Here is a 13,459-nt window from a genome sequence, read left to right on the forward strand (position 1 = left end):
GCTCATCCAAACACACCCTCACAGAAACACCCAAAACAATGTGACCAGATATTTGGACACTTCTTGGCTCAGCTAAGTTGACACAAAAAGTTAATCATCACAGAAAGTCAAGAAGTGCCTTTTGGGTGATGACACACCTCTCCCTTGAAGTTTACCCTGACCTGGAAGCACCATAAAACCATGCATTTATTGGTGACTTCTGCCTTCATCTGGCACATGGGGAATGGCAATTTGGGATGGGATTGGATGGACTTGCCTGCTACTACCATGCTCTTCAGTTTCAGCTTCTTTCTGGGCCATGAATCCACTGACTTGCTCTGAGTTCAGTAAAGGACCCAGGAGGGTTCAGTAGGAGAACCTAATAGAATATCCTAAACCCTTCATTCTCTCTGAGGTGGAGAATCTTACTGGGTAGGTCAATGGGTGGCCAGGGACAGGCCTATACCTTGTCACACACATTGACATCACCACTCTCCAGGCTAGATAAGAAAATAAGAAGAAAGCAATCTAGACCTAAAACACCATAATAGGAGGTGGGGTAGAAAACCCACCAGCCCCCTGGCCCTGCTATATATGAGGCCTTGCTGCATTAAAGTGTGTCCTGCATTCTGGCAGTGGGTCAGGTAGCTACCAACCAACTGGAGATAATCGTAGACTTGATATATTCGGAATTTTCCTAGTACAAGCTTTAATCTTTCTGGCTTAGATAAAAAAAGCAAGTCAATGCCCCACAAATACTGGTGGCTAATATAAAAGGGAATAGCATTCTAAGGCTGAGGAGAGGGAGAGAAAGTACATTGCTGCAGAATACGACCTCTTTGAGCTAAATATAGGGGAAGCATCTTGAGAACACAATGTTATCAAATGGCCACTGGCCATAGGGTCCCAATGCCTACAGCCTCTTCTGGTCATGGGTCCATTGCCTGACCATCTCATTTATGATCTGTAAGCTTGTTTCAAACTGTTTACAAACAAAGGTATAAAATGGACCCTCCATGCATAAGCAATATTTGAGTGTATTTGCTAGAACCCTAGGTAGGTTGTGAGGATGTTGAACTATTCAGTTTGGTTTGTGAATTTATAATTTGTGTCCAATTTGCTCTAGTCTGATTGGTATCACTTCAGAACACTTTTATCAACTGTCCTTCCTTTGGGGAGTTCATTGTAGCTGTGGCCTCTTCCCTTTAATATTAGGAAGATGCAACTCTCATCATTCATTAACCCACATAATATTTAGTTCTTACCCCCATTGCTTTGCCCTCCTCTTTTAGGATGTATCTTCTTGGCATTTTAATTAGGATATTATGCATAAGTTATGGAGAATGAATGGACTCCTTTTCTGAAGAGAAATACAGAGAAAAGCAATACTAATTAGTTTTGAGAAGACACTTAATATTATAGCCTCTGGTTTTCCACAATTTTCTTTGAGGAACTATTGCAACAAGCTGCTGATGTTACTCTCTGCTACGTAGCTAATAACTTCCTGACAAAACTCAAGAGCCACTTTCATCATGGTCTGTAAACAAGACCAAGAAGATGACTTAAAATTTTTTATTTTTACTTTTATTGACTTTAGGGAGAAAGAGGTAAGGGGAGAGAGAGAAAAAACACCAGTTTTGTTTTCCAACTTATTTATGCATTCATTGGTTGATTCTTGTGACTGGGGATCGAATCCACAACCTTGGCATATCCAGATGATACTCTAAACAACTGAACTACCCAACCAGGGCCTGCTGAGTAGATAACTTTTGATATAAGTGCCCCACTCCCATTTTTTCTCCTTTTCTAGGAATTAACCTGCTCCCCTAGATCCCCAAGGTCACCGAGATTTGGGTTTCCCGTTGCTGTGTTTGTTCTTTACAAGTCTGTCTCTCAATCTAGCCATAGTTGATTGGAGAAGGCATGAGTATCTGACTAACTGAGCCAATCATACTTCCCTTCCCAGGAAATTATATTTAGCACTAAGACAATACAGTCCCAATATGGGCTTCTCTCTTGAAAAAGAAGTCACAGTGTTGACACATTCCACCTTTTGGAAAGAAGAGTGGAGGAGTACCCAGAATAAAGAGGTGGAGGGAGAGTACTCCCTGAAATATATGATGGTTCTCACCTTCCTAATTCTAGTTGCTTTTTTAGGCCTGTCTATGAGATATACTTGCATCTTTAAAAAAAATTTTTTTAAGTGATTTTTATTTACTTTTAGAAAGAGGGGAAGGGAGGGAGAAAGAGAAGGAGAGAAACATCAGTGTGTGGTTGCCTCTCCTGCACCACCAGCTGGGGATCTGGCCTGCAAGCCAGGCATGTGCCCTGACTGAGAATTGAACCAGTGATCCTTTGGTTCACAGGTCAGTACTCAATCCACTGAGCCACACCAGCCAGGTCCCACTTCTATCTTTTAAATAAATTCCCCTTTATTCTGTTAAAGCTCATGTAAGAGGAAGTACATGAAGTAAGAGTTTTCATAGTGTTCCAGGATAGCAATTGAGTTTTAAAGCTTGGGACAAAAGGCAATGTTTTGTATCTTAAAACTTCATAAAATTTCCAAAGGTTGTGGCTAATAGCCTTCTCTAAGGGCTTATTGGTTCAGAGAAGTAGATATGGTCCGTTGAATCACTGTCCCCAATTATTCTTTCTTTTTTGCCTGTGAGAGTTACACACCTTCACAAGTGGCTTTGTGATGTGCAGTGTCCTCCCTCCACTTGATGGAAGGATTACTTCTCTACCATGCTGGTATTGGATTTGACCTTGTAACAGGCTTGGACTGCTACCCTGTGAGGACATAACACATGCCCCATCTGAGCCAAACCTTACGAGGTGCTGTAAGTGTCTTTCCCTTTTCTTGCTATTTTCCCTCTGTTCTGGGACTACCACTCCCCAGGACATTACTGTGCTGTACTTCAGTGCGGCTCCCAGAACAAAGATATGTGGAGCAGATCCACAGCCTGCCTGCAGCATTGAACAAAGTTTGCCATAAAAAGGAAGAAAATCTTGTCATTTGTGACATGGAAGAAACTAGGAGGCATTAGAGTGAGGGAAATAAGCCAGAGGAACAAAGACAAATACTAAATGGTATCACTTTTATGTGGAACATTAAAAAAAAAGTCAAACTCATAGAAACGGTGTAAAATGGTGGTTGCCAGGGGCAGTGTGGGTAGGGAAAATAAAGAGATGTTGGTCAAAAGGTACAAACTTTCAGTTATAAAATAAATACATTTTTAGGTCTAATGCACAGCTTGGTGATTCTAGTTAATAAGATGTACTTGAATTTGCTAAGAAGATCTTGAGTGTTCTTAAAATATGTAACTGTGTGCAGTAATAGATGTATTGACTCAATTGTATAGTCATTTCACAAACTACATTTAGGTAAAATCATATTGTACATTTTAACTATATTTTAATTTTCTTAGTCAAGTATACCTCAGAAATGCCAGGAAAAAGTTTTAGTTTTTAATGAAGTTTTTAGTTTTTATCTATTTTTTTTCCTTCTGTTGCTTCTGCTTTTGGTGTCCCATTTAAGAAACCTACCCGTAATCCAAGGTGATGAAGACTCATACCTATGTTTTCTTTTAGGCATTTCACATTTTTAGCTCTTACATTTTTAGGTTTTTGATCCATAAGGTGTGGTATGGTTTAAAATTAGTTGTTTTGCATATGACTATCTACCATTTGTTGAAAAGACTTTTTTTTTTTTTTTTTTTGCCTTATTAAATAGTCTTGTTACTTATCTAAAATCACTGACCATAGATGCCTGGTTCTAGACTCTCAATTCTCATCTATTGATTTATATGTCTTTATGTCAGCACTACACTGTTTTGATAGCTTTGTAGTAGGTTTTACAATTGTGATGTATGAGTCTTTCATTTTTACTTTGTTTTGGTTCATCAGAGTCCCTTGTCATCCATATGAATTTTAGAATGACTTTGTCAATTTCTGTAAGAAAAACCAGTTGGGATTTTCATAGAGATTACATTGAACGTGTAGATCTATCTGGAAATACTGCATCTTAATCATATCAAATCTTTCAATACACTGAACACAAGAAGTCTTTTAATTTATGTAGATCTTCTTAAGTTTCTTTTGATAATGCTTTCTTGTTTTAAGTGTATGAGTCTTGCATCTCCTTGAGTAAATAAATTTATTCCTAAACATTTTATTCTTTTGGTTGTTATTATAAATAGAATTGTTTCTTTAACGTTGTTTTTGTATTTTTTCATTGTAGTGTATATAAATACAATGGATTGTTGTGCACTGCTCTTGCATCTGGAAAGCTTTGGAACTTATTAACTAATTTTTTTTGTAGGTGAATTCTTTCAGGTTTTTCTTGATATAAGATCATGTTGAATACTAATAGAGATAGTTTTACTTCTTACTTTTTCTATGGATGCAATTTATTTATTTTTACTGCCTCCTTGCCCTGGTAGAACTCCCAGTACAATATTAAATAGAAGTGAAGAGAGTGGATACCTTGTCTTGTTCCTGATCTTAGGAGGAAAGCTTCCAGTCTTTCACCATTTAAGCATGGTGCTGGCTGCGCTTCACCACAAGTATCATTTATCGGGTTGAGGAAGTTCCTTTCTATTCCTGGTTTGTTGAGTATTTTTATCATGTAAGTAGTATTGGATTTTGTCGAATGCATTTTCTGCGTCAGTTGAAAGAGTTGTGTGGTTTCCCCTCTCATTCTCTTAATATGATGTTCTCATATAGTCAGCCACCCTTGGGCTCTAGGGATTGATCTTGTGTGGTCATGGTGTATAATCCTTTAATGCACTCCTAGATTTGGCTGGGTCCTCAGCACTGGGGTAGTTCTAAGTTAAGTGAGACAAAGGTGGGTCCTTTGAACAGATCCTCCAGGAAACCTCCAGACAGGTTAAAAAAAAACAGCCCAAATAAATTCTTTGAGGATAAGATTTTTTTCTGCTCCCTCTGGAACTTGGTACCTACACTGGGAATACAGACTATTTTCTTCAAGGCCATTGATGAGCTAGGGACTGGGGAATGGGAATACTATAAGGTGAAATTCCACAGAATATTCTTACCAAGATTCATTTGTGTTTTCTTGATCAAGCATTCTCTTCTTGTAAGTTTCAGTTCATTTCCACAGTTGGAAGACAGCTGACTGTGACAGTTTTTGCCAGTTTATTCATTGCTTGGTGTTCCTTACTCTGACATTTTCACTGATGTCACCTCTACACATGTCTTTTTAAATTAGGCTCACTGCCATGAGTCTCCTATCTAGAAATGAGCCTCATGGGTTCCCACATGCTCACTACATTTCAGCTTCCCTCTAATGAGCTCTCCATCTGTTGGACTGGGCTTTTGCCCCATTTCCAGTGTAAACTGCTGTTCTTCATTGAAATTAAAGTGGTGTCCAGAAACCCTTGGATGTATCATTGAACTTGAATATGCTCACTGCTTTCTTCCAGCCTCATTACCTTTACTCTTCTTCCCTTAAAGTCAACCCAGCCTGATCAACTCAACCAACCAACCAAAACATACGGAAGCAAAAAACCAAACCCATGGCTATGTTGAGGGGTAGGTGCAGAGCTACAGATCGGAGACAAAGCTAAGTGATCAGTAGCTGAGTTGATGTGGGATTTGTTTTTTTGTTTGGATTATTGCAAAGGTCTCTAGTTCAGTCTTCTTTCCTTCAATATCTCATTATTCCCTTTCTTCTGCCTTTAGCCCACTCCACACACCTCAGTCACAGTGGTCTTTCAAATCTGATCATATGACTTAGGAGGCTCCTCGCTGTCTTCAAATAGTGTCCAAACATACAGCAGCCTTTCATGATGTGCACTCTGGATTTTTCCAGTCCAATTTCTCCAGCCACACTCCAGCCACTTCTGATTAGTTTCACGTCCACCAACAGGTCATGTGTTTCTTTTCTTGTATGTTTGTGTAATACTTGTCTTTTTATTGTAGACTTTAAACACTCTGTACGGCACATTTTGGGAGCTCAATGATTACTGAATCACTGTATAAATGCAAACAAATTGCTATGTTTTTCTGCAGCCTGCCTGCGGGCACCTGAACTGGTGTTCATGTCACGATATTTTAGGTGATAATTCTTAATATATGGGCTCATGCTATTCATGAAATTAGTATGAAAGAGAAAAAATGTAGAAGCGTGTTTGGTATGTAGTAGGTGAGCAATACATGTAGCTGTGGTAATATGAAGTGTTACTACTACCCTAAAGAGCAAGTTGAAAAGGTAACTTTTCATCAGATTTGGAGGGTATGTCTGGAATGGACTGATTTAATGCAAGCTCTGTGAATTTACAAAATTCCCTTTAGGGACCTTAAGATGATCAATGGTGATCATACGAAAGTGGGAACCCAGGCTCAGGAGGATCTCATATGGAGACCTGAAGCATCAGGATGAAAGGAGAAAACAAACCGTGGTGTCGGACAGGACCCCAACCCGGGTGGACGCTTAGAACTTCAGGTCTTGGGTTATAAATAATAATGCAGCAACTCACAAAGTCAACTCTCCCGCGGGCATTTCCTCACTTAAAACGACGGAAGATTCTCCCAGCCAGTGCTTGTTAGCCACCCAGCCTTCTGAATGGTGCTGAAGTGTGTAGGATAGCATAGATCTTCTCAACTCCACTACTGTGACCAGTAAAACATTCCTAGGGATGGGACAACCCAGGGCGATGGAGTCTCAAGGTGCCAGGGCCTGGCAACCTTTGACCTCAGTGTAACCGGATCTGAGTCCTCGTGGCAACCGGCCAAGGTTCCCTACCCTCAGGTTGTGCCCTGAGCTCAGGGCCAGAGCGGAGTGATGCGGCCAGAGGCACCCTGAGCTCAGGGCCTGCTAGCCAGGGGGGCTTGGTGGGATCTGCTTCCTCGGTTGCGCTCGTCACGCTGCCTCGCGCGGGAACAACACAGCCGTTGTCATCCAGAGCGCTGCGCGTGGGGACCGGCGTGGACACGTGCGGCACGGTGGAACCCCTGCAGCTCCACCAAACCTGCGAGTTCCTAAGGATAAGGGCGGAGTAGTGGGCTGAGAGAGGACCACCCTTCCCTGGGCTGTGTCAGCATCTTACTCTGCACTTGGACCTGGGTACTCCCCAGGGGGTGGGGGGTGGGGGGAGCGGCTGCGCTGGCTGATAACTTTGCAGAGACCCCCCCCCCCTTTGAAGAAGCGTCAACATGGAAGTTCCCTGCCACCAAGAATCTTCTACATGCTGTGATGGGTACAGCCCTGGGAGGAAAACTTAGCTTCTTTGGTCCTCAGTTACTCTGCAGAGTGGAAGTAATACCTGCTCAGGTACCTCACAGTCTCATGCTACAGAACTTTTAAGACCAAAGCTATTATATAATCTATCACTATAATGATTAATATTTTATTTTATTCTGATTAAGTTGAAACCATGAGTCAAACATTTAGAATCCTCCTAGATGGTGATATTTAATGAGGGCAGAGACTTTGTCTGACTTCTTTATCTCTTTGTCACTCCCCCGCCATTCATCCCTCACGCCCATAGCCCCTGGCAATCAGCTATTTCTGGTGAATACCACTGTGTCTGGCACATAGTAAGAATGAATGAACAAATGAATTTTAAAAAATAAATGAGTGGATGGATGAACCATAGAGCCCCCCTTTTCGGTCTTGCCTGGGTGCTTATAGCTGAAAGATGTTTGCTCTCTTTCTCTTTCTTTGTTTGGACAGAATCTGGTGGTGACTTCTAAATGCATCGTATCTAAATAGGTTCGATTTTCACTTTGGGACCACTTCTGCAGGGAGAAGGTGCTGCGTGCTCTGTGGGGGATGGTGGCGGTGGTGGCCCCTGGGCTTTTCCTGAGTGAAATGATTATGTAACTCAAGACAGCCAGATCTAAGCCGAGAAAACTTTATACTCAACATCTCCTATATAGAAAATATAAACCAGAGTCAACCATTTTAATTTTTATTTACAGAATGGGGAGAAACAAAGATTGGGATGAACTTTTTTAACATGTGTTTCTAGAAAGCCACTTGAGAAAAACGGTGATGTTCTTCCTTCATTCATCATTAAACTTTTTCATTCTGGATTGAGGTCATGAAGGGTTTGTTCTTTAACGTCTAAGAAAAAGGCTCTCTGGTGTCACAAACCTGAGATAAGTGGAGTGTAGTAAATTGATCACTCATGCATTCTAAAAAGTGCCCTTATTCTAAGTCATTGACTAGTCCACAGCTCTGACCTGAGGTCCTCCTGCATGGCCCTCGTTTCCTCACACAAACTGAATTCTTTCTTTTCATTCCTCGTCTCCCATCCTATCAAAGAGTGACCCACTTTCAGTCAGTTGTGAATGAGTTTGAATGCCAAGCCTGCTGGCGCCCTATATCCAGGTGATGCTTCGAGTGGAGAAATAAGTTATTTGAGTATCGCCGGTTTCACCCAGGCCCATTGGTATTTGATAATAGGACCTGTCATCACCTTTTCCTATCATGCTTTATTTTTGTTCTAATCTAAGGCTCCCAAATCTCAGGGGCCTGCATTGTACTTGATACCTAGAGGCCACTGACCCAGGGATGGCTCTCCAGAGGAGTATCCTTCAATGAAATCGACCTGAGCCAGAAAATAATACATGTCTTGTATTTTCTCATGAAGATAAGGACACATACCTTTTTAATTCTAAAACTTAACATGGGGATAATTATCTTCATTTGGGTACAGACATAAGTAGTCTAGACTCTTTCACTCATATTCAGTGTTTAGAGGCAACATTGAGTACAAATAATTCCTGAAACCTTAATCCCCTTAGCATGGTTTCGTAACAGAAGGTAATACTTACGAATTCACCAGAGAAATGAAATGCTCACATTATATGGGATAGTTGCTACTATGAAATGCTTGCCTTCCCCATTTGACCATTGTAAGTGCCAGGAACAACTCCAAGGTGGAGAATATCCACAAATACACAGAAAGAATAATTCCACTTCTCTAGACACAAAAAGAAAATCTATCATTTTGTAGATCTTTAAATTTCTAAAGTTTTTAACATCATAAAGATAATATAAAATAACAAAATGTTTAAAAAATAGAATGCTTACCTATAACATCCTACCACTTTAGTAAAACAGTGATGATTTTTATCTGTTTACATGATAATAATTGTAATAACAGACATATATTGACACTATGTGGCTAGGCATTTGTGCTATTTTTTAATATTTATAGTTTCTTTAATAATTAAGAAAATTTTAAATTAGTTTACATATAAATTTTTATTACTTTCACAATAAACAGTGATTAGGCATTTATTTAACTTATGAAGTGATCACCCCAATTAAGTCTATTACCCATCTAATACCACACAAAGTTATTATAATATCATTGACTCTATTTCCTGTGCTGTACTTAGCATCCTGTTATTGCCTTTATCACTGGCAATTTGTACATCTAATCCTTTTCCTTTCTTCACTCATTTTTCCAACCCCCTTCCCATCTGGCAGCCATCAAAATGTTCTCTGTATCTATGCGTTTATTTCTGTTTTGTTTGTTCAATTATTTATTTATTTTTTAGATTCCACGTATAAGTGGAATCACATGATATTTATTTTCCCCTATCTGGCTTATTTCACTTAGCATAATACCCTCCAGGTGATCCATGTTGTAAAAGGCAAGAATTCATTCTTCTGCATGGCTGTGTAATATTCTATTATATATACACGCACCACAAATTCTCTCTGAATTTGTTTACAGATGGACACTTAGGTTGCTTTCATATCGTGGCTATTGTAAAAAATGCTGCAATGAGCATAAGGGTGGATGTGTCTTTTTAAATTAGCGTTTGAAGGTTCTTCAGATAAATACCCAGAAGTAGAATTGCTGGGTCATATGGTAGCTCTATTTTTAATTTTTTGAGGAACATCCATACTATTTTCCATAGTGGTCATACCAACTTATAATCCTTCCAAAAGAGCATGAAGTTTCCCTTTCCTCTGCATCCTCATCAACACTTGTTTGTTCAGATTTATTAATGATGGCCGTTCTGACAGGTGTGAGGTGATATCTCATTGTGGTTTTAATTTGCACTTCCCTGATAATTAGTGATGCTGAGCATCTTTTCATAGGTGTGTTGGCTATCTGTATGTCATCTGTGGAGAAATGTCTGTTCAGGTCCTCTGCCTATTTTGTAATTAGATTGTTTGTGGTTTTTTTTTTTTTTTTTTTTTTTTTTTTTTGGTGTTAAGGTGTATGTCGTCGGCAGCCGTCCGTCTCGAGAGACGATGTATTCTTTATATATTTTGGATATTGAACCCTAATCAATGTATCATTGGTGAATATCTTCTCCCTTTCAGTGGGTTGTCTTTTAGTTTTGTTGATGGTTTCCTTTGTTGAGCAAAAACTCTTTAGTTTGATGTAGTCCCATTTTTTTTTGTTTGTTTGTTTCCCTCACCCGAGGAAGTATATTTAAAAAAATATTACTAAAAGCAATGCTGAAGAGTTTACTGCCTATGTTTTCATCTTGGAGTTATATGGTTTTGAGTCTTATGTTTAAGTCTTTAATCTATTTTGAGTTTATTTTTGTATGTAGTGTAAGAAAATGACCCAGTTTCATGCTTTTGCATGTGTCTGTCTAGTTTTCCCAACACCATTTATTGAATAAACCGTTTTACCCCATTGTATATTCTTGCCTCCTTTGTCATAGGTTATAGGTGCGGATTTATTCCTGGGTTCCCTACTCTATTCCATTCCATCGGTCTACTTACCTATTTTATGCCAACGCCATGCTGTTTTGATTATTATAACCTCATGGCATAGTTTGATATCAGGTAATATGAGGCCTCAATTTTGTTATTCTCTCTCAAGATGGCATTGGTTATTTGGGGTCTTTTGTGGTTCCATATACATTTTGGAACTATTTGTTCTAGTTCTGTGAAAAAATGCCATTGGTATTTTGATATGAATTGCATAGAATCTGTAGATTGCTTTGGATATTATAGACATTTTAACAATGTTAATTCTTCCTATACATGAACATGATATATCTTTCCATTTATGTGTATCTTCTTCAATTTCTTTCTTCATTGTCTTATAGTTTTCTAAGTACAGGTCTTTTATCTCCTTGATTAAATTTATTTCTAGACATTTTATTATTATTTTTGATGCAATTGTAAGATTTTTTTTGTTAATTTCTCTTTCTGTTATTGGTGTATAAAATGCATGTGGCCTACGAGAAAGCTTAGAACAAAAATTATGACTCAGTTTGGGTAATTCATAGGATCCTAAAGCCTACATATTTACATTATTATTTCCCTAATGGTTTCATGAGGAACATACTCTAAATTGCATAAGTTGAAAACTTTCTCTTTTCTCACTTAAAGGAAGCACTTCACGGCTTCTCTTTGGGATATTCCAGTTGCCAGCGTCTCTACTCTTGGGCTGTGAAGCCATTATTAAATCAAGTAAGCGGTGCTGGAACACAAGTACCCGGATACTGCAGCAGCAGATCTGATAAGCGGGCCGGCTACTAAGTGACTGGTGCTGGCCAAAGGGATGATTCATGTTCCAGGTGGGGTGGAGCAGGGAAGTGTGGGATTTCCTCACACTACTCAGAATGGCGCACAGTTTAAAATTTATGTATAGTTTATCTCTGGGATTGTCCATTTATTATATCTGGACCATAGTTGACCATGGGTAAGTGAAACCACAGAAAACACAATCATGGGGGGGGGGGTGCTGTTACTGTACTTTAAAGTGTTCTTATTTATTCCTATTACCTGTAGAAACAGAACCTCTACATATGTACTGAACTGTCATGCCAATAAAGCAGGGGTCCCCAACCCCCCTCCTTACTGCTCTGTGGCGTTTTAGCAACTCTGGGATGTAGGGACAAATCATTCTCTCCTTTATGTTAACTTTGTGCCCTTTCTAAGCTGTTCTTGTGATTGCATTGATTCTTAAGACTGTGCCTGTCATGTGGGTGCTGGGGAGAAAAAGGCAGTTGTATCTGTCACCAAGGTTCTCTGACTCAGTGATGTTGAGGTAAATTGGAGGTAAAGTTCCTTTAGACATGAGGTGAAGTAGTAGGTGTGGAGGAAGGGAAAATAGCTTTGCTGAAAATGATTTTTACCACTTTTTTCCAGCTTCTCAGTTACTCCAAAATGTTGGTTTCTGCAGACACTAAATGTCCTACATTTCGATATTCAACCTGTTCTCTCGAATTTTGAGAATTAAAGGTATGAGACTTCATCATTCCAATATTCGTGTGCCTGTTAACAACCTCCATAGTTTTCAGTTTTATTTTCAAGGGAATATCTGTTGAATTAAACAGACCTGAGCCAGAAAATCACATATCTTCCATCTTATTTTCTCATGAGGCGTAAACATAAAAATACGCTGTAATAAAAACCACCTTTGTCTAGGGCAATTTTTTTTTACCTTCAATTGTATAGAAACCTATATAGTGCACAATAGTTAGTGCAGAGTGTTTTTGGCTACCTATAATCATAGCTTACACACAATATTATTTACATGTAATTCTTGTAAAAAATCTTAGTTCTTCAAACACCTTCTGATTCACCAATGGAGAAATGAGATACTCACCACATCTTTATTATCTTCTACGTTTTGCTTTGCATGTCCAGTGGATCACTGTACATGTGACAAACAACTCCAAAATGGTGAATAGGAACAAATATTGTGAAAGGATATTACCACTTTCCTGTTTCCAAAAAAAGTACATTCCTTATAGATCTTTATATGCTAATGCTTTAAAAAATAAAGATATACCAAATTTCAGGAAGATAAAAAACAAAAAAGAAAAACTACTCAATATATTCTCCACCCTCATCAACTATGGTTATTTACATATATTTTCTTTGATCATAATGATAACATAATTATTGAGGATAATTAAAAACTGATAAATTTCTGCCAAATGGATAATGAATGTCATTGACTGTGTTCTCTTGATTGTTGTTGTGGCTAGAGCCAGCAAATTTTCTCTGAGGCCAATGACCCTCAGGAGAAGATGGAATTGGGACACTCTTGAGATTCAGTGTTAGAGAACTTTAATTTAATAGAGAGATGTTCCAAATTAGGTCTGTTGTTCAGAAAAAGCCCAAAGAGGAACTCACAGTGGAGGAAGAGAAAGTTTGGGTTTTGATTTAGGTTCAACAAAAGGCTTATGTGTCTTTGGGGTAGGTGGTTTCCTCCTGGGATTGCCCCAATAGACCCATATCCTTGCAGGATACTTGGGTTGGGAACAAGAATACAGAATTTGTAAGATTAGAAACCCAACTCTGAAGGACCCAAAACACTTTTGTGACAAGGCCACTGTGGACTCTCTGGATCAGTTTTCACTATTGATATCATTTAAGAGTAACTGAAGCCATGGCAATGGAAATTATGGGCATGTTGGTGGATTGCTCCAGGATTTTATCAACTAGAAATTTGGAGTCAATATTGAGTCTTGGGTTCCCAATATTCCTGAATAACTTGATAGAGGCCTCAAGAAGAAGATA

This window comes from Furipterus horrens, unplaced genomic scaffold (assembly GCF_987537825.1).
Source record: "Furipterus horrens unplaced genomic scaffold, mFurHor1.1.pri manual_scaffold_2, whole genome shotgun sequence".
Lineage (NCBI taxonomy): Eukaryota > Metazoa > Chordata > Mammalia > Chiroptera > Furipteridae > Furipterus > Furipterus horrens.